Consider the following 24,905-nt stretch of genomic DNA (forward strand, 5'->3'; position numbering starts at 1 on the left):
GACCCACCAATTCTCAACTTGAGGCCCCGCCTCAACTTCCGCTCAAACTCATAGCAACGGCGTTCCTCAGACGCCACCAGTTCAGGTGCAAACCTGGACAGACTGGTAAAAGTAGCCTCAAACTCGGCCACTGACAAGCCCTGCTGATTAAGCCGGCTAAACTGATCCCTCAGCTTCTCCCTAGCTGCTGCTGATAAAAACCTCTCCTGAAAAGCATTCACAAACGCCTCCCAAGTACCACCAACACGAGCTTTCTCGTACTTCCACCATTGACCCGCATCTCCCTTCAGTTGGAAGGATGCCAAGGTCACTTTCAGTGCTCCGTCCTCGATGCCAAGCATCTCAAACGTCTTCGTTGTCTGTTCGAGCCATTCATCTGCCTTAAGCGGCTCTTTAGGATCCCCGATAAACTCGTCCGGATTACACCGAAAGAACTCCCTCTTCAAGAAGGAAGGCCCTGTCTCAGCTGCCTGATTCCCAGCTCTAAGAATACCTAAAGCTCCTGCTATCTCTCTGGCCAAGGCACCCATAGCCTGCTGACCCACTGGCTCGGCCACATTGGCCTGCCCAACTCCCTCCTGCACTGCCGGAATCTCACCCGGTAATGGTACTTCCTGCCTCGCAGGTCTACCACGCCTAGCACCTCTTCCTCGTCCTGACATCCTAATAAAGGCAACACAGAACGTTAGCACATTCATAGGTGTGCCGAAACTAATCACTCACGTCCTAATGCATGGACAACTGTAATTCACTCCACATAAGCACATAAACACATAAGCACTTACGAACTTCATTTCCGGATAATGATAGTCCCGAGACGTTACTAGAGTTCCGGTTAGAAACAGCATTGATCAAGTGCTTTTCCAACAAGACTCCCAGAAACTCAAGGATCCAATCAACATCCTAGAAATTAAATCCCATACCCACATAGTCACATAAGCATGTTATCAAATAAACACATAGCATATGGTACTACATCTACGTCTCTATCAAGCGAGACAAACCCATTGTGATCCTAATCACTTCCCACGTACCCAAAGTATTCGAACCCGGTACGCTCTGATACCAAGTTGTAACGCCCTCAAAATAATAACAATAAACCCATCAGATAAGACATGCATTGATATATAAACTAACCACATTCCTTTATTCATTAGAGTTCCGTCACATTAGTATTACATGTTAACCTCATAACAAAATGCCCTACGGGCTTACAGCTTTCCAAGTTAACACTTGGTTACAACAAAGAGTTCTAACTCGTTTACACATTAAGCCCTTGGCTTGAAATTACATGTAATACATCAAAAGTAAAACGACAAAACTATGCCCGCCACTAGCCTCCCAGCTATGTCCTTGGAGGTGGCATGCTTCCTGCACCTGAAAATGATATTCCCATATAGGGTGAGCCACAGCCCAGTAGAAATACACTAAACCAACCATGGACAATGACTAAAACATTAGCAATTGATAGTTGGTCACCACTGATTCAATCACATAAATTACATATTTATGTCAACGACTTACAAGTCCCAATTACTTTTCATTTTCCCTTTTTCAACAGATAAGCATGCTAGCTCTATCATTATTTCCACAGATATGTATAAAAACTATATCTCACATTCAGATAAGCATAAAAGCTATATCCACATTCTCAACAGATATGTATATCAACAATATCCACAGATAAGCATACAAGCTGTATCCACACTTTACAACAGATATGTATATCAACAATATCCACAGATAAGCATACAAGCTGTATCCACACTTTACAACAGATATGTATATCAACAATATCCACAGATAAGCATACAAGCTGTATCCACACTTCATACTTCACAAAGATAAGCATATGAGCTCTATCTTCACTTCTCTAGACAAGCATATGAGCTCTGTCTACGGAGTACATCCCCTATCTCCTCCAAATACCTATCCGGTTTAGAGGTCCATCCCCTATCTTCCCCTAAACCGCGGAGTACATCCCCTATCTCCTCCTCTACACACAACGTATATAAACACATTGGTTCTATATACAATCACACAATACAAACAATTAATGTATTCTAGCAACTGTCAAGTTTCATAACACATTCCATTGATTAGTTTCAGTTTGCCTAATCAACATACATTGTCTACAACAATCACGACTATCCTCTACCGATAGCCCAAAGCAGTTATTTCTAAAACAGAAAATAAATGCACAAATGGATATTCAATCAACATTTCATTTCCTCATTTCTCATCAATTAATTATCCCAATTAATTAAACAATGTAATTAGGCCATTTTCCATAATTACCATTTCAACCCTTAGGTCCCATTTTCGTCAATGATTCAACAATCATTCCATTTTTCTATGCCAAACATGCAACTAGGTTTATTATGAATAAAACCCCAACCTTTGTAAAATTACACAAAAGCCCCAAACCTTTACAAGATTACCAAACCAAGCCCAACATCTCAAAATACCAAAATTTAAAGACAAAACCCATAGAGAGGAGTAGGTTATCCCTACCTCAAATTCGGAGTCCCAAAGGAGAAGACGACAAAACCCAACGTGCTCCAAAACCCGAGATTTTCAGATTAAAATGAAGCCCTCGACGATCAACAACTTTTTTGTAAAGGCCAAAGGCGAGCAAATCACTCCTACTAGATCAAAACCTAGAGAGAAGGTAGAGTCTAGAGTGAGAGGCTCAACAATGGTGTTTTTGGAAAAGTAGGAGAGAGAAGAGAAAGCAAAAAGTGATTTGAAAAGTCACAATTTCGGGACTTAAACCCAGTCTTCCGCTCGAGCGTAAAACACCCCGCTCGAGCGGCCACTCACAGACTTCCGCTCGAGCGGCCAACCTCCCGCTCGAGCGCAGAATGCACTCGCCCAGCACTTTTGCAGAACCAGGCCTCCGCTCGAGCTCCCAAACCCTACGCTCGAGCTCACAACACTGCACAACAAGATACTGGATGGATGTATTCCCCGCTCGAGCGCCAACACCTCCGCTCGAGCGGACAGGCCAAAAATTTGGGCAACTAGTTTTGGTTTCTAAACTCAACCAACCTGTAACAAACCCGCTCAACACATCCTATAACTCAAATACAAAGTAAGAAAGGATGTAAACAAGATAATAAACAACTACCAACATCCACGGACACATGTCCGGATCACTATACAACAAGGGTAAACCCGGGATCGCTATACCAATTTCATCAAGAAAATAAAAATTGTAGATTTCAAGTTGTTTCAATTTTACAGCCAAACAAGTTTAATATAAAATTTAACCCAATTCCTATATATATATATATATATAGATATATATATATAGAGAGAGAGAGAGAAGCATACGTGAGATAGAGCATCAATGGAGTAGAGTTCATCTCAACAATGAAGCCTCTGGATCTCGTGGCGATGGCGGTGGATCTATGAAGATCGGCAGAGGAGGAGGCGGCGTGAAACGAGCGGCAGTACTCACGATGACGATGGCGGAGGAGGAGGAGGTGCTCCGGTTTCCGGCGAAGGCGAGGAAGAGCGGCAGTGAGAGAGGGAGGGGAGAGGAGCAACGGAGACGGAGAGGGACTCTGAAAATCGAGAGAGAGAGAGAGAGAGAGAGAGAGAGAGAGAGATGCTAATAATTTTTGGAATCCATTCAAAATTTGAAAGGTCGCTGAAATAAATCATCTTTGGCGACTAAAATATGATTTGGTCGCCAAAGATAAAAGTAATTATTTGTTTTCATTCGGCTACTAAACAATTTAGTAGCCAAAAGTAGCTCTACAACGACTAAAAAGGAATTTTATCGCTAAAAATATATTTTTGGCAACCAAAATTTTGGTCGCCAAAGATAAAAAATAATTTTTTTATTTTCATTCGGCTACTAAACAATTTAGTAGCCAAAAGTAGCTCTACAGCGACTAAAAAGGAATTTTTTTGCTGAATATATATTTTTGGCGACCAAAAGTTTGGTTGCAAAAGATAAAAAATAATTTTTTTATTTTCATTCGGCTACTAAACAATTTAGTAGCTAAAAGTAGCTCTACGGCTACTAAAATTTCTTTTAGTCGCCAATTGTAATACTTTTAGCTACTAATTTTTTTTTAGTCGCCAATAATCAACATTCTCCTACTAAAAAAAATTAGTAGCTAAAAAGTTGACTTTTGCCGACTAATATTATTTTTGGTAGCCAGTTCCATAACTTTTGGCGACTAAATTGTTTTTGGTAGCCAAAAATGATCGTCAAAAATGTATTTTCTTGTAGTGTTTGCTGTTTTATGGTCAGTTTGGAAGCTTAGGAATTGATTTATTTCTTTCTGTTGTCATTGATTTATTTCTTTGTGTTGTGATTAGGTGGAGGAATCAAAGTTTGTGTTTGAAGCTAGGATAATCTCATTCTGGTGCTATCTACTCTTCAATGGAAGAGGAATTCTCTGACCCCACTTTCATTTGTTGATCACATTGTGAGGAGATTTGGATTTAAGCCAGATTTGCATTTGGAGTTTTTGTGGAGGTGTATGGTCGCACAATCACTAGATTTATTCAATAAATCTTGAAAGTTGTCGATATGTTTAGAAAGTTAGATATACATAGTTTTGGATGGTTTAAACTTTTTGTACAGTTTGGAACTTAAGGATATAGTTTTCAAATGTTTGGAATGTATAGATAATTGTTGAATATTTATAATTTATGGATATAGTTTCTTTTGACGTTTCAAACAATATTTTGGTGGTTAATTAATGTTTTGTGATGCTTGTTTGTAATATTTGTTAGATTGTACAAAATTGGTCAAATAGAACCTGCTTTTTATTTTTTTTTTAAAAAATTGTATATTCTATGACAGACATAATAAGTCGTTGTATTACATATTTTATGGTGCGCAATCAGTGTCATTATTTGTCTCACCAATTAACGGCGTGCAAAAGTAGTCGTAGAAAAAGTAACGATGACGCACAAAATTTGTCGTTAAATAGTTTTTAACGGCGTACTATAGCATGTCGTAGAAAAAGTAACAACGACGCACAAAATCTGTCGTTAAATAGTTTTTAACGGCGTATGAAGCATGTCGTTGAAAGTGAATGACTTTCCATGACTGGTCATAATATGACGTGTGCCTGCACGTCGTAGAAGGGTTTTTACGGCGTCTATTGCGCACCGAAAAAACTCTTTTTTGTTGTAGTGGTTATTTTTTAAATCTTTACGAAAAAATGTATAAAAAAATAAATAGAGTAATTTAGTAATTTATAGTAATTTTTTTGAGTAAAAATCTAACTTTCTGAAAATTTTACACTTTAGTGTCCATTTGGTTTGATTTTGAAATCAATGTTGAAAGATAAGTTTTTTAATAGAGTTTTCAAAATTTGAAAATTTGTTTCGTTATATATTTTAAAAATAGTTTTGTAGTTGGAGTTTTGTAGTTTAGGATGATTTATAACTTTTTGTAGTTGAATAGATGTGTGTAAGAGAAAAAATGATTGATTGATGTGTAAGATGTGAAAAAATAAGGAAGGAGGGAAAAAAATGTCATTGATTGATTTGTAGATGTGAGAGAAGAAGAGAAGAGACAGAAAAAATGATTGAAAATAGTTTTGAAAAAATTGTAAACCAAATAAATTTTAGATTTTGAACTCCGAAAAATTGATTGAAGACTAAACCAAATAAGTAATTTTTTTATACCACTTTTTATTTATAACAAGATTTGGCATATACATAACCATTATTACCAGGGATAATTATTTGCTGGTCTTGTTATAAAGATCTATGCATCCTACAAGTGTTTGTATAGATTAAAAGTCCTACATGTGTTAGTAACATTTTTTTTAAATTTGTCACTAAAAATTGACATTTAGTGATTTTTTTTGGTAACAAATTTTTTAACTGTTACTAAAAACTAACAATTAGTGACACTTTTTTTTAAAAAGCCATTAGAAGCATTAAAAAATAAACAAGACTTATTAATACACCCATCTTCCTAATATGACTTTTCAATCAATTTCCTTTATTACAATAGGTGTCAAATCAGTCTCACTAATATTCAGTGGTTATATATGGCAACAATGATAAATCCCTTAATTTATCTCTCTTAAATGGCCCTTAATATTGTGGTATTGAGGTTAGACTCTATATGATAGAATGTTTCACAAATAAAAATTTGACCGGCCCAAGTAAAGGGCACCAAGCCCACTTCCTTCGTCTCCAAATTAAAGGCCTTGTTTGGTAAATATAGCGATCCCGGTTTGGCCCCGACCTTCTTCATGTCTCGGACTTAGGTTCCGTGGTTGAATATCGTATCCTTGTCTTGTTATTCTCTTTTGACTCTTTGTATTTGAGTTTTGGATTATGTTGGGCATGTTTGGAATAGGTTAGTTGTTAGTTGGTCTAGATTGTTGTTGCCTAGATTTTTGCTTCTTTGCTGGAGCGAGGCTTTTTGCGCTCGAGCGAGCCTTGTGTAATCTGCTTCGTCGCTCGAGCGAGAGTTCTTACGCTCGAGCGAGGATTGAGAGTCTTGAGGTCTTTTTCCAGATGCAGCTTTTCTGCGAAGGTGGAGTGCTTTGCTCAAGCAAGCCTTGTGAAATTGTTTCTTCACTCGAGCGAGACTTCTTGCGCTCGAGCATGCGTCTCCGTTGGTGGCAGACCCGAAGCTTTGTATTTTACGCTCGAGCGACGCTTCTTGTGCTCGAGCGAGGTTGCCGTTGTGTCTAGTCGCTCGAGCGACGACTGCGTATATCAGTTCGCAGCAGTGTGATTTTATATCACTTTTTGGTTCCTTCTCACCCCAAAACCCTAATACGGCTGTCTCTCTCTCTCTCTCTAAAACACACCCTCTCTCTACAAATACTCCATGATCTTGGGTCTCTCTACCCTACTCCGTTTGTTAAAAAGATAGAGTTTTGCGTGGGCTTCTTTTTGATCCGAAAAAGTTTGAGTTTTGGACATCTTCAAGTTTCTCCTTCTTCCTCTTTGAGCTTCTCCACTTGAGGTAGGGATATTTTACTCTTTGTTATGAGCTTTAACCTAGATATTTGTCATTTTGTATAAATGGTGGGGTTTGGGAAGATTTGGGTGAAGTTAAGGTTAGGGTTTTGATATTTGAAAGAGGGGTTTTCCATCTTTGGCACCATATGTGTATAAGGGGCCTTGAACATGATATTGCTTGGGTATAATTGATGAAATTTGGTATTGGGTGTGATAATTGTGAAAGAGGGAAGATTGCCCTAATTTGAATTAAATAATTATTTTGTTTGAATAATGAAATTGGTATGGGAAATATGAAATTTGGAGGATGTGTAAATAAAGGGTGTGGTTGGTTTTGATAAATCATTCACCTATGGAATTTGATAAATTATCTATTGATAGATTTATTTATCTGTTTAGATATATCTGTTTTGGGCTATCAGTGGAGGATAGCTGTGATTGTTGTAGAAAGTGCATGAGGACTAGGTAAATTGAAACTAGTCGTATGAGTTATGTCATTGAATATGACGGGTTGATTAAATTGTTGAATATGTGATATGATTAGTCATTGTATATGACAACATGTTTACATACATTGTATATGTATCATTATTTGGGAGGTTATAGGGGATGTACTCCATTGTTTGGGAGGAGATAGAGGATGGACTCAATTGATAATTAAGTTGGCAGGAGTGTCCAGGGTGAAAGTCCCGAAATCTTATATATTTATGGGTGCCGGTTCCCTCAGACGTGGTTCCGTAAAATGGCAAGAAAATGGAAGTGTTGAATAATGTTTGTTATTGAAGTGTTGATAAGTGAGTTGTAGTCTCGTTTAAATTGTTTAGATAACAATGAATTATATCGATGGACTGACTTGGATAAATGAATAGAAATGGAAATGAATTAAGGTATTGGTTACCTATATTGAATGGTCTTGGAAAGAATATGTGTTGATTAAGAATGCTGCACATTTATCTGATGCCTATATCTTAGGTAAATCTCATATATTGTTTTAGCATATCTCTACTAGGCTTTCGCTCACCCTACTTGGGAAACCATTTTCAGGTACAGGTGACATGCCACCTCCAAGGACATAGCTTGGGAGGCTTAGGGGCTAAAGGCTCTACTTTTGTGATTTCATCTTGTGTTTATATGTTTTCTTTTAAGCCGAGGCTTTTAATTGTAAAGAGCTTCTGACTCTCTTTTGTTGTAACCAAGTAATAACTTGGAAAGATGTAAGCCCTTAGGGCATTTATTTTGTTGATTTAAACTAGAGTTACATGCTATAGTTTCAAGATGAACATTTATGAAAGTGTAATGCATGTGATATCTTTTGTAATATTAACTCTGATGAATAAAAATATAATATTTCTATTATGTCTCTAGATCTTATGAATGGCTGATTTGTATAAAAAAAATTTGAGGGCGTTACAGTAAATGTTTTCTCTTTTTTTTTCTGGTTAAAATTTGTAAAAAAAATAAAATAGGTTAAAATAGTCAATAAAATAAAATATCATATCAAACTCATAATCATTTTATTTTTTTCTCTCACAAACATCACATCCAATTATAAAAAAATCTTACAATCTTTCTAAACACAAATATTTTAACTTACTAAAATAGTCAGAAACTAAAATAACCTACTAAAATAGTCAATTTCCCAAATACGGCCAAAGAAGGCCTAATTGCTTGAGTGTGCTTACATATATATACACTAGCGGCCATGCACACGCAATGCGTGTGCAAATTCGTTTAGAATTAAAATGTGAATTTGATATTATTTTTTCAAATAATATACGCATAAATCATACGAATAATTATGTACAATGTAACATTTGATATTAATGTATTTGATAAATAAAATATATGTACGTTAAAATGTGTACACATCTTTAAAAAATGCAATATTTACTAATCTTAACTAAAAAAAACTGTACAATAAAAATTCATATAAAATCTAAAAAATTACACACATTTTATGATTCACAATTTTGGGGGAAAAAAATTGAATATAAATATACAGAAACACACAAAATAAAAAAGTACAAACCCAAGACATTTAGAGCATTCAACGCAATTTTAAAACAGATTTGATATACATTGAATGCACTTGTATACAAAATTTAAAAATTAAGACTATTATTTTTTTAAATAAAACAAATTATGAACATTGAATTGTTTTTAAGAAAAACACATACACAAAATTAAGCAATCAAACAACCTAAGTTTTTGAAAACATAAATTGTAAACACACAAACACAAATGTTGATATAAACCAAGAAAAATAATAATCCCACATTTTTTTTAACTTGATAATACAATGAAACATTTCATTTTCTATAAAAATTTTACAGAAAGTATGATTACACAAAAAAAATACAAAAAAATAAAATAAAATCCAGGACACTCATTTTATATGATTTTTTTTAAGAGCACTGAATTTTATTTTAAATAACAAACACACAAAATTAAGTAAACAAACAAATCAAATTTTAAAATACTGAAGTTATACACAAAAAAAAATAAACAAAAGCTTAAAAAAGTGAAATGGGAAAAAATCCTAAAATTTTTAAGAACATTGAATTATTTAAGAACATTGAATTTTTTAGGCACACACCAAAAAATTTAAGAAAACTGTTTTTTTTTTTTTAACACACAAAATGAAGACAACAAACAAATAAACACTGATTTTTTAAGCAGACACAGAAAATTTAAGAACATTGATTTTAATTTTTTAAACACACAAAATGAAGACAACAAACAAATAGATCAAATCAATAATTTTTAAAACACTTAGAGGTAAAGAGATTTGACATACACTTTAAATTTACAAATGCTTAAAACCCTAATTATATTCACAAATAAATCAAACAAATAATTTAAAAAATAAATAAATTTTATGAACACAGATTTTATGAGCAATAGTACACTTACAGTGTTAGATGATTAGTCCATATATACTTTGGATAACCACCCTACTAACTTGCAACAAAACCATAAGATTGAATGTAGTTGATTAGTCTTTCTCCACCAAATAAAAGGAAAAAGTTGTTTGAATAGTTGAATAGTATTTTCCCAAAAGAGAAGGAAAAGTCTATGAATAGAGGGAATTGAGAAAATGGCTGGCAGCAGCAGTTGTTTTGGAAACGTGGAACTGTACAGCAGCATTTTGTGAAACATGGGAAGTAGAGGTTATTCAGTTTGTAAATTAGTAATTTATCATGTTACCCTTAATTACAAACTGATATAAGTGTAAAAGTAGTATAATTATTTACAAAGTTAAGGCCATTTTAGGAAAAATGGGAAAATGTTTCTAAAGCAATGGCTTCGGGACTCCAAGAAAGCTATTCCCTTTAAATAATAGAATAGACTAGTGGTGGGGCACACGCAATGCGTGTGCAACTCAAAAAAAATTATAATATAAAAATAATGGTTGCTCTTTAATTATTCTATCAAACTAATATTGTGATAAAGATTATAAAAAAATTTAATATTTATTTTTAATTTTAATATCTTTTGGTATCCTCTTAATTATTTATTAAATTTAATAAATTTTTTTAATTTTTTATTTGTTTAACTAAATTTAAAATTATATTGGTACATAATTTTTCAAGGTATCCTATCTCTCTCTCTCTCTTTTTTAATTTAACATTTTTTAGAATCTTATTATTATCTACAAATAATAAACTACTAATCAATAAACATAAAAAATAAACAAATAAATTGAACCTTATCGTCTATAACAAATAAATTTAAATTTTTGATTTGTCATCAATTATTTTTCTAAGTTTCATTTTTTAATTTTTTTTAGGAACAGTCCAAATAGTTTTCTTATAATGATCATGAAAAAAACTAAATATTTACTTTTAATTTTAATATATTTTGGTGTCCTTATTATCTATAATTTTTTTATTTTTTATTTGCTTAACCAAATTTAAAATTATATTCATACATAATTTCTCAAGATATCCTATATCTTTCTCTCTCTCTCTCTCTCTCTCTCTTTTTTTTTTTTAATTTGTAATTTAGATTGAACTTTTATATGGTGGAAAAAATAAAAATAAAAAATCATAAAAATGAGTGTAAAATCCTCATCATATTGTATAAATATATTTTTTTGTTTTATTTGTAATTTTGTTTGAACTTTTATATGGTGGAAAAAATGAAAAAAAAAATCATAAAAATATGAGCCTAAAATCCACATTATAATGTATACATTTCTTCTTCTTTTTTAATTTTTTTATTTTATTATATATATATATATATATATTTTGAATGAACATGATCAACAAAATGGAAACGTCAATTTTCCATTGAGAAGTTATTAGTTCTAAGCTGCTTATTAATAAACATTAAAAATAAATAATAAGTAAATACCATTTTTGTTTACTAAACAATTACAAAATTTATACTTTTAAAAAACAAACAAACAAACACTAATTTTAAATAAAACATGTACGGTCAAAGCAGATGAGATGTGCCACCAATTTTTCTTGTGCAAACTCATAAAACATGTACAGTCAAAACAGATGAGATGTGCCACCAATTTTTCTTTTTTATTTTTCTTAAACAATTACAGAATTTATAAAAAAAATTAAAAATTAAAAATTAAAAATAAACAATCGCTGAGATGTATTTTGATACTAAAAAAAATAAATAATAAATAAATATCATTTTTTTTTACTAAACAATTACAGAACTTTTACTAAAAAAATAAACAAACACTGACAAAGCACATACAGTAAAAGAAGGGTGGTGTTGTTAGACAACCCCTTAGTTCTAAACTACTACTATATTTCATATTTTCTATTCATAATTTCTATAGTACTTATTTGGGCCAAAATTTGGAGGTTTGGATGGCCTAGGAAGAACAATTATTTTGTATTCATATTTTCTCAAGTTCTTATGTACTGCCTAAAAATTAAGGAAGCAACAGGCTAATAGAACAATACCCCCATCTGAAATGGTTTATCAGAATTTTTCTGATACATCATAATAAAGTAATAAAGTAATAAAGTAATAAATTTAAAAAAAAAATATTGAGAAACATTGAAGAAAAGAGTTTCAGTTAATTTTTTTTTAGAGAGAACTGGAAGAAGAAGAAAAAACTTTACAGTATGCAATCTGTATTTAACATACCAACAACATAAAAATAAATTATATAAAGAAAATATGCCTGACAATACTTATTTTTATATTTTTACTTGAGTAGCAGTAGCTTCCAAAATCAACAAAATGATTGAGATTAAAAATAAAAACAACAATAGAACCTAACCCATTAAAATCATATCCACCACCAATCTTCCAACCATGGTTAAACCCATTCAAATCTGACACATTTGATTTCAAACTGTTAGACAAATTTATAGTGATTCCGAGTTTTGACCCGACCTTTGTTGTGTTCCGAACTCGAGCCTTGTGGTTCGATGTTGTTATTTATATCTCTTTTCGCTTTCCTCTTTGAATTTGAGTTTTGGAATGTGTTGGGCACGTTTGGAATAGGTTGGTGGCTAGTTAGTCTAGAATGTTGTTGTCCAGAATCTTGGTCTTCCGCTCGAGCAGGGTTTGCAAACACTCAGTACTTTGCACGTCTGCAAAATACTGGAAGAGTGTTTTCTACGCTCGAGCGGCATTTCCTACGTTGGTGTACGCTTGAGTAGACTTTCTTGCGCTCGAGTGGGTTGTCTGCTGTCTGCAAATACTGGATGTGTGTATTCTGCGCTCGAGCGGGTCTCTTCTTGTGCTCAAGCGGATCAAATCTTTGTGTCTGACGCTCGAGCGTGAAACCTTCCACTCGAGCTGACTGCACGTATATCAGATCGCGAAAAGCACTTTGTACATCACTTTTTCATATCTTTTCACCCCAAACCCTAAAGTTGAGAGCCTCTATCCCTCTAAAACTCACATTCTCTCTACATTTTGACCTAGATCCTTTGATCTCTACACCCTTGAGCCTTTATTAAAAAGATAGAGCTCCTCAAGATCTTTTCTTTGACCCGATAAGTTGGATTTTGACATTTTTGGGGTTCCATCCTTGCTTGGCTCGTCTTCTCCCTTTGAGGTAGGGATTTTCTACACTTTGTTATGAGTTTTAACTTAGTTATTTGTGATTGCGTAACAATGGTGGGTTTTGGCGGTATTTTGAACAAAACCTAGGGTTTGGTTATAAAATGTGTAGACACCCCAGTTTTGATCGCTCGTAAGATTTCGGCGCTTTATTCCAAGCACTCGATGATGATGATTATATTGTGTACGTGGTTTTAATTCTCAATAAAAGAATCCGAGTTCAAGCTCTAAACAATTCTAGCTTGCCATACCCACTGTATTTCTACCCCAGAAAATTAGTTTTGTACCTGTATTGAACTTGAAAGTGAGGAACAGTGGGCATACATTGACCTCCGACCGGACATCAGTGACCTCCGGCCGGAGACACCAAGGTCCGGCCAGACCTATTGACTTTTCAGGCAATTTGTACAGCAATTTGCCAGCTGCCCAATTTTGTAGATAGTTTGAGTAGCTCAAGTTCTATAAATACGGGGCTCATCCTGATGTTAGAGGGGTTAAGAAAAACAAGATTAAGAATTAGAGAGAAAGAAACAATATCAAAAGTTTAGAAATATCTTAGAAATATCCAAAAAAATATCAAAGCTACAATTCATCTTTGTCCTTCCATAAGCTCTCATATCAGCCTTGAAACTCTCATATCATCTATACATACCATACAAGTGCTTGAACTTGGAACTTGATTTGAGACTTGAAGATCATAACTCAAACTTGAGGGTGCTTTGGAATCAAGTTTGGTTTACAACAAGAACACCTTCTCTACAAGAGGTAAAGCTTCCTTTGTTTTATTTCAATCATTATTCATCTTATTCTTGTGTTTTCATACTATTTTGGGACTGTTTTAAGGGCTGAAACTTGTGATTAAAAGCTACCCAAAGGTGGACGGGTTAATCACCCTTGCTTGAACCTTATTCTATGCTTTTATCCTTGTGTTTCCCACTTTTTTTCTCTAATTTTTGCCACTATTTTGGGGCTGATTTGGGGCTATTTTTCAACATCTAAAATATGTGATTTGAATTTATAAAAGTGGGGGGGTTAGCCACCCTTCCTTAAATTTGTTTACTAGCTTGAATTTATTCACCTTTTCTAGCTTAAATTGTGCTATTGGGGGCTATTTAATTTATGTGAGTAATTATTATTTTAATTTTATGTTTGTGTTGTATTTACCAATTAATCAACTTCGCATAATCTTCTCTGCAACCTCTCTCCATTCTTTGCTTATTTCGATTAAAAAGTTGTAAAAAATTGAGATTGTTATTCAAGTATAAGAAAGAAACTTTTCCATGCTTAATGGTTTAATATTTTTCGGAGGTTCATTACCAACGGCATAAAACTTTTTTCATGCTTAATGGTTTAATCTCTTTGGAGGTTTATTACCAAAGGCATACATCTTTCTTATACTAAAGCCAAGATTTTATTTTATTTTTTTGTTTCTTTTTATCATCGGTGTGTTTGCTTTTAAGGGACTAACTTTCGAGTTAAACCCTTCGAAATCACCAAGGAAAGTGTCATTATAGCTTATTATCAAGTTTGGATTTCAAGTCATTATCACTCACTGTAGACACCCCATTTTTGACCGTCCTTAAGACTTGGACGTCATCGTTTGAATGCTTGATGATCATCCATGTTTGTGTTCGTTTTGAGTTCTCGGAAGGCTCGGCTATGCGCCTTGCCTTAGCATCTCTCAACTTGACTGTTTTGTGCTTGGTTGTGGACCAAGGACTTGTGGTTTTTGCACCTAAGGGTAGGAAGTGGCTTGTTGGCCATCCCTCAACCCACCGGCCATGGCCTGAGGCCACCGGCCTTGTTTTCTTTCCACCGGCCAAATGTATTGGTCGATCGGCACTGTATTTGGTCGGCCGGCCATTGTTTTGGTCGATCGGCCACATTTTCTGGACGAGGCCTTTTCTTTGTCTTTTTCAGGCATTGTGCAAGCCAGCTGCTGGTGAGCACAGACTCTGCCATCTATACACGTGTATGGAGGGATTTCATCCTTACACTTAGCTTCCCTTGGAAGCTTGGAATTGGATTTCCTATAAGAGGAGGGCCTCCCCTCCCATTCTAGAGGTTGAACAATCTGAGAGAGAAGATATATCACTCTCTCTCTATATCTCCCTCTCTCTCTCTATATATTTGTGTGTGTAATAGTGTTCTAAATGGTGTTTTTGTTTATATTTTTGCACTAAGGCACCTAGTGTTACACTATCCTTTAGTTACTGAGGTGCTAAGGAGTTGATTTCAGAGTTTCTGAGTTGGTTTTGATTAGAAGGAGGTGCTGGAGTTGGTGTTCTTGAAGTGTTCTTCAAGGCTGAGAAACTACCCTTTTATTCCCCATTTTTGCTTAAGCTTTTAGAAATACTTGCATGCTTTTTTAGGCTTAGTGTCCTACTGAAAAAAGTTCTGTATTTTTGTGCTTGAGATGTTTCATTAAGGTCACTTTTGTGTTGGGGGTTGTATACCCCCCCTTAGGCCTCGTTTGGCCTCATTTTGCGCCTTTTCCTTTTGGCTTTGGAACCTTTCTTGTTTCAACCTTCTCACCAATGAAATCCAGAGGATTTTCAGTGGTGGAGAAGTGGTTTTAAGGTCTTGTATAGGGGTGGGACACACCTCTCTCCTTATGTCTCATTTGCTTGCCTTAAGGGGTCATAATGGTAGCATATTTACTTAGTTTGTTTTAACTCCATTTTAGCAAGTATTTGGTGTTGTTTGGTCATGTTGTACCTCCATTTCATGTTGGTTTGATGGCCTCACGCATACTCCATACACTTGTCATGCAATCCTCTCATTTGCCATAACATGTATATTGCATTTGGACTATCATGCTTGCATATTTTGACTCGACCCAAAGGAACTTTTAGTCATATTTCAGCATGTTAAAGCTCTGTTTGGTGTCGTTTTGATCATATATGTCATGTTTTGTATAGCCTTAGTTCATCCTAGCTTGTTAGCTTTGAAGGCCTAAGTCGCATGATTACATTACTTGACTCATTTTTGTGATTTGGCATCATTTCACATGAGATTTCAGTCCATATAATGTGGCCATGCATCCACATTCATAACTTTTTCCATGCATTAGAAGGTTTGTGTTTTATGCTTCAAGATTGGACCGTTGTGCATGCCTCTATGCTTAGACCATTTAGATATCATCTAAGTGGGTTTTTGCATTTGTTTTAACATGCCATAACTCTGTTTTCCATTGCTTAAATCATGCCATGTTTGGTTGTGCTAGGAGTAGTATAACACCTCTTTGATAGCATTGCATGCCCCATTGTTTTGGCATTGTATTCTAGCTTGTTTTGGCTAGCTTTGAGCTCACTTTTGGTCTTGCTTACACCTGCCTCAGGACTGTTTTAGGTCCCCTTGGCCCTTTGGGGCTTGCTTCACATAGCCATGGCTTGAGCCCCTTGGCTAGTCTCAAGTTTTAGGCTCCTTTGTATGCTTTACTTGCATGGCTTGGTTGATTTGGCATCATCCCTTGCATATCTTCAGAGCTTATCGTGCTTGTTATTTGTCCATATTTGTCTCTTTTAAATGTGCTTAAGAGTCGACCTTTTTGTGCCTAAGTGTTGGACCTTTACATGGGCATGTTTGGGTGTGTTTTGTCCATCATCTCTTGGCACTTTGGCCACTGTTTTGGCACAGCTGAGGTCTGCCCATTTCAGTTTAAGTCCATTGTGCATGTTTGCTTTCATGATATTTGCATGCTTGTATTGTATCATGTTTGCATGTTTGGTATATCGCATGATATTTAGCTAATTGCATTACATAGCATTGTTGTATACTTAGTGTGCCCATGTTACATTAGCTTAAATTGTATGCTTAGGTTGCATTGCATTTGGCATGCTTGCTACCTTAGTCTTGTGTGCATACTTGAGTCCTATTGCATTTGGCATGCTTAGGTTGCATAACATTGCTTTTCCATATTGCATTGTATTTGGCATACATGCATTGCATTGTGTTTGGTTTGGGGTGTCAAACCAAACACGAGGAACGAGGAACGTTCGTACTTGAAGTGACGAAACGTACCTCAATCCTCGGTCGCCGGCGCTCTTGATCAAGCATGATAGAATTCTAGGCATTCATGTGTTTTGTTTCATTCATTCCATAGTGAATTGCACACTTGGCACCTTTGGCCATCATGCATTGAAATGCGTGATTGGTGGTCCGAGGGTCAAGAGCCATACTCCCTTGAGTTCATAGTATGATAGGGAGGGTGGTCGTCCACACATTGTCTTGTAAATGCCTTGCCATGCACTGTCTGTCCTCTGCTACAGCAAAAACAGCATTCTGCAGGAAGGGATGGCCGGTCGACCATCTTTAGTGCCGGCCGGCTAACTTAATCTGGCCGAGAGCTCCACTTTTGGTCGATGACCATTTTCCCATGGCCGGTGACTCCATCTTTTGGTCGGTGACCTCCCACAGTGCTCAGGGAGTGTTTTAGAAGCATCCTAAGGATTTTCACAATTTTCAAAGATGCAAAACAGTGCAAGCAGAGGCAACATGCGACATGGCAACGGGTTTCCGAGCGAGGCAATCGAACATGCGTCAGTCAATCATTCCGAGGCAAAGCTGCGGCGGCCTCTTTAGTTTCATACTTAGATTGTTTTGTAAGTAATTTGTTAATTAATTAAGAGTTTGTAATAATTAATTAGCTAGGATAGTTGATTTATTATTTGGTTTGTATTATTCTTTTGGACCCTCCGTCGAGAGGGCGAATTTTGTAATAAGTGTGCGTACATGTGTGAATGTCTTCCAACCCCACGTCTTTCTCCCTTTTACTTACCTTCTTTTGATGGTTAGTTTTAGGTCATGTTTCAATTAGCATACTTGTGTTAGCATGTTTGCATACATTCATTCGTATTACACGCACCGGGCTCGACGCATCATACTAATTGCAAAGTATTTCAATTCCAACTTGAATACGTGTATCGAGTTGTCGCATTTCACATGCCACTCTTAGATTAGCCGAGCCTATTCTAGTTGCATTTTGCATGTGTTGCATTAGCCATCTTAACATGAACTAGGATCATGCATGATTTCTAACTAGTTTCTTGTTTTGGCTTGGAGTACTAGGTAAGCTTTTATGCTTTAGCATCTTGCATGAGTGTGAGTGTTGCCTTGATAGCATGCTTGCCATGAGGCTATCTGCTTATGTGATATAACTACCTGAATGCCTGTGGGTGAAGGTTAGATTACTTGAATCGGAACAATTCATTGAAATGCGAGTTTTAAGCCCACTTGAGAGTGGCAAAATCATGTTTTCCTAAGCCCACTCGAGGGTGGCAAATCCACGTCTTAGCCTACTTGCGAGTAGCACCTTCAAACCATTTTCAAACAAACAAACATGAGATGTTTTGTTCCAACTTAGGCGATCTAGTCTATACTTGTGGGTTGTGCGCATCACATAGTAAATTCTAGCTAATAACCGGAATAAGAACGCATGTCTTCAAAACAAAATATCATGCTTAGTACATGCCGATCCTTGATCGGGCGAGCGGGGGTGCTCATAGATGACCTTCCCCAATTATACCCAAGTTCCTGAGCCGAGGCAACTTTGGTGATGACAGACACGTGGCCTTAGGCAACGAGTCAGGGTTTCCCAAATCCCCCCCAAAATAAAATATTTAGGTGGCGACTCTGTATCTGGCAAAGCAGTCCATGTTTGGCACTTCTTTCTTAAAAATCAGTTTTCCAAAACGATTTTCCGGATTTGGACTCTTTGGTGATTTATCGGTCTCGCATTGCACTTTGCGGGATTAGATTCAGAATTGTGACATTTGAGTCTGAACTGTAGCATGAGGCCCCCGGGGCGCGTCCACACTCACTTTGGGTTTTTCCTAAGTCATTATCACTCTTTTGAGTTTGACTAGTCCTTGTTGCACATTTTAAGTTTGACTTGAAATCCCTTATCACTTGTAAATGAGTTTGAGCCTTCCTTTGCAATTTCCCCCGAAGAAAATAAGGTTTATTTTCTTGGGTTAAGTTAATGCTTATTTCTCTTTATTATGTTTTGGACTTAGTGGACGTAAATATCACTTTTGGATAAAAAGGAGAAAAGATAAAGAAATGGAAAAGTAATAAAAAAAAGGCTAATAAAATTGGTTAATTGGATTACAACCGACATAAAGAACTAATATTGGATTCGGTCGGACGTTATACCAAGTCTATTGTGTCAAGGCTTGTCTTACATCAATTCATGATGTTTTAATGAACCTTGAAGCGTCTTTATGGCCAAATGTTATGCTGAAGTCTATTGTGTCAAGGTTTATCTTACATCAATTCATGATACTTTGATGACCCTTGAAGTGTCTCTACTTCCCTTCGTGAATTCACCTCATGAGGGAAGGGAGGGGTGGTTGTTATGAATTGCATTTATTGATCTTTGTCCTATTGTGTCCAAAATCATCTTGCAAATCAACTTGCAACCATAGATGGTTTGGGAATCGAGTTCGCTCCTCTCTTGAGTATTTTCTATGATAGAGAAGGGTAGAAGAGACAAACATGGTTAGGAATACCCTGTTTGCACTATTTCACCTTAGGCACAAAAAACAGATTGCAGCAAGAAAACAAGGTATGATTGGATTTATTTTGGGCTCGACTGAGTCGTATTCTGGGTCGACAAGGCTTCAATAAATTGCAAACAATACAGTTTTTGTTGAAAGCAATGATAGGTTGAAACAAAACAGTTCCCAACAAGGCAGACAGAGTAATTTCTGAGAAGCATCGCGCAATCATTACATATTTGTTGTAATAAATCTGACAGCCTCTTTTAGTTATTATTCATTCAGATTTGTAATAATTATTTATTCAGACACTTGGACATTCGGACCCTCCTTCGCGAGGACAAATATGGAATAAGTTGTATGTCTTCTAACCCCCATTCTTTCTCCCTTTTATTTATTTGCTTATGATGGTTAGCCTAGGGACATCATATTTTCAAATTAGCATTTCCATGACTTGCATCCATTCATTTTGCATACATAAAAGTTCGGCTCATTATATTATTCGAACATCAATTTCAAACCCTTTACTTGAATACGTGCACTATCACATGCCTTGAATTGACTCCCATGCCATGGCAGTAGCCGAGCTTATTACTTGGACGTTGTATGTGTTGTATTAGTCATATTGCATTAATTAGGATCAGGTATTTTTTCTAACTATTTGCTTTCTTTTGACTCGCCTTCGGACATAAGGTAAGCATTTTTGCTTTAGCATATTGCATGAGTGTGATTGCTGCCATATCAAACATACTACCATGAGGCTAAATGCTTACTTGATATACTTGTTTGAATGCCTGTGGATGAAGGCTATTCACTAAAATTGGGATACTTTTGTATATATATGAGATCACTTTTTTAATGGGTACATATTCAAAACACTTTTTCAAAACAAACATGAAATCAAACATTTCAACTTCTAGTGAAATTAGTCTATACTTGTATGTTAAAAATAAAATAAGAACATATACTGTACATAAGAATCATATCATGATTAGTAGAGGTCAATCTTTGATCGGGTGAGTGGGGTGCTCAATTAATGACCTTCCCCTCTCATACCTAAGTTCCCGAACCAAGACACTTTGGTAACGACGGACTAATGGCCTTTGGCACGAGTCACGGGTTTCCTAAATTTTTCAAAATAAATATTTAGGTGGCGACTCTGATATTTGGCAAAGTAGTCTATTTTTGGCATTTGATTCAAAACATCTATTTTCCAAAAGAAATTACTGGATTTGGACTCTTTTTGTGTTTCCACTGTTTCACATTGCACTTGTGAAATCAAATTCAGAACCCGCAAGTGGAGTCTGAACTGTACGGGCTATTCATTCTTTCGAAAGGGAGCACGAAAAGTCGAGCTACAAATGGTAAGAGGGCTTTTTGGTGAATGAGAAGGAAATGATGGTCGGGTTTGAAAATAATGTTGTATGGTGTCAAAATAGTTGATTTTGATACTTGGTTGAGATTTGGGGAAAAGAGGGAGTTTGCCCTCGTATGTGTATTATACTTATTTTGTATAAATGAATGAAATTTTATATTGTAAACTTGGAAATGGACAATGTTTTTATCCTAGGCATTGTATATGTACATACACATATCTTCGTTTATTCACATATATTATGTTAGATTATTCCTACTGGGCTGTGGCTCACCCTATTTAGGAAAAACATTTTCAGGTATTGATGGCATGCCTCCACCAAGGCAATAGCATTGGAGGGATCTTCGGGAAGCAAGAGCTTATTGTTTGTTACATTTTGTATAGCCTAGGGCTTTAATTGTAAGGGTTAGTCCCACTTTTGTTGTAACCAAGTCAAGACTTGGAAAGGTGTAAGCCCAAAGGGCATTATTTGTGATAGACTCTTTTGTAATACTAATTTCAGGTAATGAAAGGACCATTTACACTTTGAATATTTTTGTCATGTTTATGCTTCTGGGATGTATTTATTGTATTATTTTGAGGACGTTACAGAATTGATTGAATTGAATTCACTGATACATAATCGTTAAGAGAAAGATTGGAAATCCGTTGAAAAGTTTGTACAAAGAGATGAAGCAAAGAGATTGGAAATTCGTTGAAAAGTTTATGCAAAGGGATGAAGCAAAAAGTGAGGGAACAAACGTGAGGGATGAAGTAAAAAAAAAAAATAATTGGGCAGTTAAAGTGAGAGAAGATATATAGATGTGAAATAATAAAATGTGAGGGAACAAAACGTCTAGGGCAGTTGAGACGTGCAAGTGTAGTTTTTTTTTTTTTTAAAATATATTATTTATAGGTGCCAAAAGCTTCATGACACCCAAATCACTGTTCCCTTTTAATAATAGAATATATATATATATATATATATATTGTGTGTGTGTGTTCGTGTAAAATTATATAACGAACATTGATCAATACCAGTCTTGTTTGAGAAATTTGCTATTTTAATTAGTTATTTAATTGGCTATTTTAATTAGTTATTTAGTTTTTTTAATTATTTTAGTCTGACTAAAAAAATTGTATTTGGAAAGTTAATTGGAATTTTTTTTTTGTAATTGATTTAGTGATTGTAAGAGAAAAAGTAAAATGATTATGTGTTGGATGTGATATTTTGTCTTATTAACTATTTTAGCCTATTTTATCTTTTAATGAGCTGTTGTAACCCAAATATAAAATAAATAAATAAATTGAGTAAAATGAGAGATTTACCACATCAAAAGTAGAGTCTAGATCAACAAAGAAGGATGTCAATTTTCCTTTGCCATATCCAAGGGATTATTTTGAATAATCTAATTTTATAAAATAAAAAAATAAATAAGTACACTTATTTAATTTATGTCATATAGTATCTAAGCTATCAATTATTTTGTAATCACCAAAAAAAAAAAAGGTCAATTTATAGACTACGTCCCCCCCTCCCCCTCATCTCTCTTTCACTTTAAATGAGGAAAAAAAAACTTGAGCTTCCCTCCCCACTTTAAAAAACTTGAGCACCACACCACCTACCCACTTTTAAATAGTGTTTTAAGAATCAGTTGGAATTGGCTGGTAAATTGAATATTGAACCGAAAATTGGTTTTAAAAAATTAAACTTTCATAAATTGTCCCAAACAATCCTAGTTAAAAGGACAATTTTGTACTTTTACCTTACACCTTCAACCCAACTGGGGGAGGGCTCTTTGAAAGTGCTACTATATATATATATATATATAAGACGCGCTTACTTGGAAAGTTTTTATTTGCATTCCAAAAAATCCATTGGGCATCCTATTATTATTTTGAGCATTCTAATAATAAATTTAAAATTTTATTTATTTGTTTATATCCAAATAATATCTATCATAATCTTAAAAATCTTAAAAGTCTACACAAATCTATTTGTACACCCCATTATCCATAAACAAAGGAACAAAATCAAACCACATTTTGGGTCTCTAGAATTCCAAGCGATGAAAAGAGATTCTGAATTTACCCAAGACAAAGAGGTATCCCGAGACAAAGGTCTCTCACTCAGTGAATCAAAATATATTTGTCCGGATACTTAATTTTGAACCTATGAAGTTTGTTCAAATACTCAATGTCAAACTCAAAAAAATTGATTTTAATTATTTCATATGGATACTCTATGTCAAACAAAATATATTTGTCTTGATACTTAATTCCGAACCTATGAAGTTTGTTCAAATACTCAATGTCAAACACAAGAAAATTGATTTTAATTATTTCATATAGATACTTAGTGCCGAACAAAATATATTTGTCTAGATACTTAATTCTGAAGTTATGAAATTTGTTCGGATACTTAGTTTCAAATCAATTCAGAAAACCAACGTACAAAAAACGATGAACAACAATTAAAAACTTACTTTCTCTACAAAGAATTGCTTGAAAACGTTTTCTTTATTGTCCATTATTGATTTCAATATGACATAGAATGCAATAATGATAGATTAAAGCAGATAGGGTTGGGTTAGGGTTGAGTATGAAGATGCAAAGTAATAAAAGTAGGAAGAGAAGAGAGAAAAAGAATATTAGGATTGATGATGAATGAGGCGTCCAAAACACTTTTATGTATGTTTTTTCCAAAGTCAAGTACTTTTTGGTTATTTCAAATAAGGACTAAATAAAGAATATATATCATTAAAGTGGGGTGCACAACCTGTTTTTTGGGGTGCAAACAGAAGCTCTTGCTTACCTGCTTGAGGCTTGTATATCTTTTTTTTTTTTTTTTTATTTTACCCTTTCGTTTAGAATTATTTACTATTAGAGGCTTATAATTTAATTTTTCCGTTTTGCCTTTTTGTTTTGTATTATTTACCAACATTGGTGGTACTAATTTGGATGAAAGTTTTTCCGTAATTATGCAAAGATTCTTAGTCAGTTATAAAACATAAATATTTTGGTTTTAGATAAATTATAAATACACCCCTGAGGCTTTTTTTTTTCTCCCTATTTTGCCCTTTTATTTTGTATAATTTACTAATGGTAACTGAGAGGGGAGATTTGCGCGTTAGTACGGCCGAGCTACGATAACACTGATCATGACGAACCGCAAGCCGCCGAGCTGAAGACCGGCCAGACACGAACCAATGCCTGGCCGAGCTATAACGCGGCCGAGCGCATAGCAGTGTCTGATGACCAAGCTAAGAGCAACTCGGGCTAGACCGTGGGTGCGGTTAGGGCCGGCACGCTTCTGACCGACCAGCCGAGGTAAGTGGCCTTCGTGTGACCGAGTATAGAGGTAGGACGGGTGGAGGCCGGCATACCTCACAACCGGTTAGCCTAATGAACCGGTCAATATCAGCTCGGCCATGAGTATCGCCCTTTGGCCCCTTCGCAAGGGGTAGTCCGGCGGTGCATAGCTCGGTTGTGTGCATGTGATGGCAACTCTCTACAAGTGATAGGCCGGTCGTGGTATAATGGTCAAGTGTGCCACCTGGACCAATGGCGTGAGGGATAAAGGAAATCTGCTCCAAGCATGCGCCAATAGCGTTGGACAGTTCTGCGTGTACTGGTGGGAGGACTAAGCCTTTACACGTGTAAGGTGGTGAGAGGCGAGCACTGCCACCTGTCCTGGGAAGGACAGCAGAGGTAGTGCGCGCATAATCTTGAGGATGCATGGCCAGCCTTGAAATATGGAGGAGGACGAACGTTAGAGGTATGAGATTTCTTCCCCAAAAAGAATACTCTCTCTCTAACAGTCTTCTTCTTCTTCAAGTGGACTGACTTGATCATCGGAGGGTCTATCCGGCACACCACCGCCGGGTAGCTCACCGTTTTTGTGTTGCCAGGTAGATGCCATCAAGAGAAGCTTGGAGTACAAGGAGTACGGAAAGCAAAGAATATTTCGCCCCCGTACAATTGGCGTCGTCTGTGGGAACTCCTTGATACTTAACCCTTGTTCTTTGAGCTTCTTCGACCATTTCCAT

The 24,905-nt window shown here is 35.6% G+C and overlaps 1 long non-coding RNA gene across 1 annotated transcript in view; it reads right to left on the reverse strand.

The window, feature by feature from the left end:
• Positions 1 to 734: 734 nt before the first annotated feature.
• The window catches only part of LOC145789766 (uncharacterized), a 44,306-nt gene continuing 20,135 nt past the window's right edge, over positions 735 to 24,905 (reverse strand). Inside the window, exon 3 of the long non-coding RNA XR_014328078.1 lies at positions 735 to 1,377. This is a non-coding gene — a long non-coding RNA (uncharacterized LOC145789766). The remainder of the gene's footprint in view (positions 1,378 to 24,905) is intronic.

Source organism: Camellia sinensis, chromosome 1 (genome assembly GCF_055761805.1).
Source record: "Camellia sinensis isolate YWXY chromosome 1, ASM5576180v1, whole genome shotgun sequence".
Classification (NCBI taxonomy): Eukaryota; Viridiplantae; Streptophyta; class Magnoliopsida; order Ericales; family Theaceae; genus Camellia; species Camellia sinensis.